Here is a 6,409-nt window from a genome sequence, read left to right as displayed (position 1 = left end):
TTTTGGACCAGGAAGCATTTGACTAGAAACCCTCTTAACTATGATCATCTCCTCCATTATTCCACATCATTTGTGTTTCAGATATATTGCCGAGTAACCAAATTTATTCAAATATGTCTATGTATTTGAAAATTGAATTTGACTCCCTAATTCCTTACTAGTTATATGCATTTGATATTTGAACGAAGGAATGGGTTCAAGTTTTCAGCACTTGTAAAGGAGGCTTGAGAAACCTCTTGGCATCACATATTTCCATTGAGCCGGTTCAAGTATTCCCATTGACATTGAGCAGGTTGGATACCCGTTTGTTTCAAAAAGAAATTTAGAGTTTTTTTTCTTCTGTGCTTTTTTCTGTTTCATGTGGATCCCAAAGCAACTTAGCTAGACAACTGTGGACAAAAACACCGCGGCTCATGAGTGACTTTAGTTGCCATTGTCTAGCTCAAACAAACTTTCCATGCATCCTCAAATTATTGATTAACACTTTACTAATGTCAGTGTCCACTGGATTGCTGCCAACAAAAATACCAAATACCAAGTGGCTACTTCAAAAAGAAAAAGGAAAGTGGCATAATATTAATTCTTTCCGAAACCTGTAGTTAGATTGGTCCGGGAAGTGATGACGCCATTCGGGAAAAGGAAAGGTGATGATGCCACCATGCGCATCAAGCCCTCAAGTGACTCCAAGGTACCCCAACCAACACTTGGTCAGACCAAGCAGCAATCAGAGAGGCAGCAGAGCAGAGGAAGCAGAACTCCGCATTGTGGGTAGCAATGGCTGGCACCTGGGTGGAGGTGTGTGAGTCTCCCCTTTCCTAGCTACCTTCCCGTTTTAATGCATGTGCAACCTTCTTGCCCTCCTACCATCCTGAGATGTTCCTGAAATTTCAATCAGATTTAGATTTGGTTTTGATTTGGGGGGAAAGTTTGACAAAATAATTGGTGTGGTTTTTTGTTACAAGGTCATTTGAAGTGGAGTGGTCAGTGTTGACAGGGTGGTGGTGACTATGGATTTGATAGATTTCAAGAGGGGAATCCTTTCTTGACTCAATCTTCCTGATGCCAAGGCATGTTGACAGGGAAGATTGTTCATGGAGATTCCCCAAACAAGAAGGATCCGGAAATCCTGAATTTTCTTTCTTTTTTCCCTTTTTTTTTTTTTTTTTGAGAATGAACTCCTGAAAGTTGATAAAAGGTTTTTCATGGTTAATTGGTGGTGAATTTGCTGAAGTAACATCCGAGAAGAATGTGTCGGTCACTTCTTCCTTTTCACCTGTGTCAGGAAACATTTGCTTTAGAAACCTTTAGGAAAAAGTTCCAGGAATTTTACTGAATCATGACTCATGAGCCTTTGTATCCAAATGTCCGTTGAAGAGAATTAGGCTTTAAGAATTCTTGAGTTATCATCTCTGTCAAATCTCAAGAGCTGAAGGATTTTGCAATTTCAGATAATATGAGACTGAATTAGTCTCCTCTTCTAACTAACTCTGCTAATGAATCACCCAGCTAGAGCAGAAAGGAGCCGGCCCAGGAGCAAGAAGCTCCCACGCCATCACGCTCGTCGGTGACACGGTCTACGCGTTCGGCGGCGAGTTCAAACCGCGCGTTACCGTGGACAACACGATGTACGCCTTAGACCTCAAGACCCAGACCTGGTAGGCCCTCGACGCCACGGGCGCCGTGCCCCCGCCGCGCGTTGGCCTGACCATGGCAGCCGTCGGCGGCACGGTCTTCATGTTCGGCGGCCGCGACCAGGAACACAAGGAGCTCAACGAGCTTTACGTCTTCGACACGGCGACCAGCGCGTGGTCGCTGCTGTCTTCCGGTGCCGAGGGCCCGCCGCACCGGAGCTAGCACTCCATGGTGTCTGACGCAGAGGGCGGTGGCCGGGTGTACGTCTTCGGCGGATGCGGCGACGCCGGCCGGCTGAACGACCTGTGGGCCTACGACGCCGCGGGCGGGCAGTGGGAAGAGCTGCCTTCGCCGGGGGAGGCGTGCCGGCCCCGCGGCGGGCCCAGGCTAGCCGTTGCCGGCGGGAAGGTGTGGGTGGTGTACGGCTTCGGGGGGGGGGGGGGGGAGGAGGGAGCTCGACGACGTGCACTGCTACGACCCGGCCACGGGCCAGTGGGCCGCGGTCGAGACCGCAGGCGACAAGCCGAGCCCCCGGAGCGTGTTCTGCGCCACAGGGATCGGGAGGCACATGGTGGTGTTCGGCGGCGAGGTGGACCCCAGCGACCTCGGCCACCTCGGCGCCGGCAAGTTTTCGGCCGAGGCGTTCGCGCTGGACACGGAAACCAGCGCGTGGGCACGGCTGGACGACTCCTCGGAGTCTAAGCACCACCCGCGGCCTCGGGGCTGGTGCGCGTTCTCGGCGGGGGAGATGGACGGCCGGCGGGGACTGCTGTTGTACGGCGGCAACTCGCCGACGAACGACCGGCTCGACGACATCTACTTCTTCGCCGCCGCTCTTGAGGCAGCTATGTTTGGTTTGCAGGGCTTGTGTTCGTATGAGCAAATTTATAGGAAATTATTTATAAAGACTCTCGTAAATTTTTATTCATATTATTTATCACGTGATTTAATAATTAAACTGAAGAGAAGAGAGTAGATACATGTTATCACATATAAAAGAGTTTTTCATAGGATAGGATCTTATAGAATTTGTTTCATATGTTCTGTGATGATCTTTATTTGCTTGTGATTTTGTTTTTGATTTTTTAGTTCTATGTTGTGTAATTGGCGAATAATATCCGTTCAAAAATACAAGTCATATTTTATTTTAAAAAAATCAAATTTTATATATTTTGATTAACAATTAATCAAATTATAAGTACATTTAGTGTATAAAAACTATACAACTAGATTTATATTTTAAAACTCTTTCACACTATATTGGTTAGGATCTTATAGAATTTGTTTCATATGTTCTGAGATGATCTTTGTTTGCTTGTAATTTTGTTTTTGATTTTTTAGTTCTATGTTGTGTAATTGGCGAATAATATCCGTTCAAAAATACAAGTCATATTTTATTTTTAAAAAAATCAAATTTTATATATTTTGATCAACAATTAATCAAATTATAGGTACGTTTAGTGTATAAAAACTATACAACTAGATTTATATTTTAAAACTCTTTCACACTGTATTGGTTTTATTGATATAAACGATATGTTTTGTGATAAAATAATAGTTAAAGTCTAATTTTGAAGACCGAGCTAAAACAATATATGTCTAGTATTTTTTAATGAAGAGAGTACTAGACCTCTTTTGTTAATATTAATCTCTTTCAATAATACAATAATCCGATGTTCTCTCGCGGATTCTTGAAAGCTAAAGGAGTTATTGCACTGCTATTATGACAGGGAACTAGTGATGGTCAAATGGGTCAGACCAATTGGGCCATCATGAGGCAGGAGGATTTTGCCTCACCCGACTCGAGCACGACACAACAGTAAACAGGCTAGACTGACATGACATGCTAAACCTGGCCATGCTTGGGCCGAGGCCTCAGCACGACGTACCGGCACGATCCGACTTGGGTAAGCCAGGACGGCATAGGCATGGCTCGACCCGAGTATGGCACGGTTAGGCATGACCCTATCCAGTAGTTACCCTGCCCTGTAGCACGTGTCCTACTACTGCCTCGTCATGCCCATCAATCGGCCATGCCTTAGTCGTGTTCGGGTTGACCCGACATGGCACGATGCCTCACGGGGCGTACCGTGAGCTGAGCCTCTAGCATACGGACTGGCACGACACGACTCGGTTATGTAGCTAGAGCTGATAGACTGTGCTAGACATACCCATGCCGAATCGGCCCGTCAGATCCACTTAACCAGCACTACGGGGAACCATAAGGAACAAACTATTCGGTTGGGGCTCGAACTCGGAACCGGTACAAACTACAAACGACAGAAGGAGCTGAAGGCACATTGTCCGTGCAAGTGGAGCTCCGCTGTCCTTCATTTTGAGTAAAACTACGCAACCTTAAAGTCCAAATTTTTGAAAGGATGAGCGCGCAAAAGACAATGGCTCATGCTCGTGCTACTTTTGGGTATTACCCATCGCTAGGATTGAATTCGTTGGTACATGTTGGAAAAAAATAGTATATTTTTAGTTTAATTTAATTCCTAAATAAATTATGAACAGAACTGGTATACCATCATTATTACAAAACTAGAGCATAAATTAGACATATTTAACATATTTTATAACATGAACGGTACTGTTCAGCAAAAGTAAAAGAAGATTAATCAAAACGAACATACCGATCGACAGCGAGAGATGTCGAAGCCCCCATGATGACGATGCAAAAGACGATAATGAACAAGAAGAAAAACACACGAGCAGTTGATGGTAACGAGAAAGATCACGAGCAGTCACGTGAAACGCTTCCCAAAAGCCTTATTCGTCCTCTCTCGATGCAGAATCTCAAGTACGATTCCAAAGACCTACTCTCTTGATAACTAATGCACGCTAGCGCAACCAGACAGAATAGTCTACCTGTGGTAGCACAGAAAGAGAGAGGCAAAACCCTAATGTGCTGTATTCTATTGTGGCAGCGGCGGCTGATAGGTTATATAGAGAGAACCAATCAGTATTGACGTGCCACGATTGGTTTATATATATATATATATATATATATATATATATATATATATATTAATTGAGTTGATTGTTTTCTCATATAGCAAAAAATAAAACTGCAAAAGAAGGTCACACATGTGCAATCAACTTAATATGATTTCAGCGGACCATTGTGAAAGGACAATGATATTATCTAGAGGTGGGTGAATAGGTTTTTTTTAAAAATCTAATTTACCATTAGCCTAAACGTGCAGCTAAAATAAACTAACAGATTTTTTACAAGTGAAAATACTAAATATGCTAAACTCAACTAGTGTACAACCTAAATAAGTGTAAACGTTACAATCCTAGGGTGACAAAGACTATTCAAAACTAGCAAAAGATATGCAAAAAAAATTCTAGTTTAAAATCCTAAAAATACTATTTACCATAGGTTCCAGGCTCAATCCGGAGTGTCCAGGTTCAAATCTGATTATACAGAAGCTTCTAGGTTAAATCCAAAACCTTCGGATTCAGCAGAGAATGAACTCAAAACTGAAATTAAAGGGCACCTAAGGAATTCTAGCTCAAACCAAATATAGTCGTGTGTTCCAAATGATGATTGTAAGTAGATCCATGGAAAACCTACAATCAATTTCACATGAGCATGTAGATCGAGCAATATACATAAATGTTGAGTAAGAACTCAAAAACAATGAAATAACAGATAATACACACGATTTATTTCCCTAAGTTTGGACACCTTCACTAGAGGTTCCTACATCTCTGTTGAGAAGCTCGGTCACACTTGAGCCAGGTCTCTCTTAACCCTTTTCCTCTCTAAGCTCGATCACACTTGAACTTGAGTTTCCACTCTTGATTTCTTTCCTTCTGAAGGCGAAATTAAAGCCTTCACAAACTTTCTGTGGCACACCATAACCTTGAGTGCTCGTCCACAATGCCTAGCCGCCTAGGGGATTGACTCCTCAAGAGTAACAAAAGTTTCACGAACTTCTTACCAATAAACTCACTATTCAAGATGGGATTTAGCTCATTTGTAGACAATATTTTAATCTCTCAACCTAATTTACTTTTCTTCTCTAATCTCACACTAACTTGGAGTGGGGAGAAGTTATTTTGGCTCTAGAATATTTTTCTTTTGTGCCCAAGCAGCAGCGAACAAGGGTGAGGTGAGGGGGTATTTATACCCTTTAACCAAAAACAAACCGTTACAGGCTTTTTTGGCCTAACCCGGATACTCCAAGTTCAACCCGGAACCTCCACGTAAAACATTTAGACCTTAACCGAGCACCCATGTTCAGAGAAAAGTCCAGAGACTCTGGCAACCTGGAGTATTCGGATCAACCTGGAACATTCGGATAAAATACTTAGGACCTAACAGACCACCCGGCTCGAAGCTAAACCCGAAGACTCCAGCCAACCTGGAGTATCCAGGTCAGCCCGAAATATCTGAGTTCAGCATAGCTGGCCCTCTGAAAACGACGATAACTTTTGATCTCGAAGTCCGATTTTGACAATTTTGGACTCTATAGAAAGCTTGTTCAGACGGCTACACATCCCAATTGAATTCATGATCTCAAACACATTGGATCAAAGTGGGAACACTCCCAAACCCAATTCGTACACTTCCACACTTTTCGCATTGGACTCCTAATGCGAACTCTCACTTTGGGTTGGTTAGAAACTCTTGAGCACTGAGACATGACAAATAGCTCATGTTGCATCCCTCTTAATAGTGTGTCATACCTATATTTACATTCAAAAGTAAAACTCATTTGAACCAATTTGAGCCTTTTAATACCTTCAAGAACCACTTCTTTCT

The 6,409-nt window shown here is 43.1% G+C and overlaps 1 pseudogene; it reads left to right on the top strand.

The window, feature by feature from the left end:
- The first annotated feature begins 655 nt into the window (after window positions 1–655).
- LOC133901266 (thiohydroximate-O-sulfate sulfur/sulfate-lyase (nitrile-forming) NSP5-like) lies at window positions 656–2,623 on the top strand (annotated as a pseudogene).
- Window positions 2,624–6,409: the final 3,786 nt, after the last annotated feature.

The sequence above is a fragment of the Phragmites australis genome, chromosome 20 (genome assembly GCF_958298935.1).
Source record: "Phragmites australis chromosome 20, lpPhrAust1.1, whole genome shotgun sequence".
NCBI classification, from domain to species: domain Eukaryota; kingdom Viridiplantae; phylum Streptophyta; class Magnoliopsida; order Poales; family Poaceae; genus Phragmites; species Phragmites australis.
The sequence above is the reverse complement of the archived record's forward strand: the minus strand, read 5'-3'. Positions and strand labels throughout refer to the sequence as shown.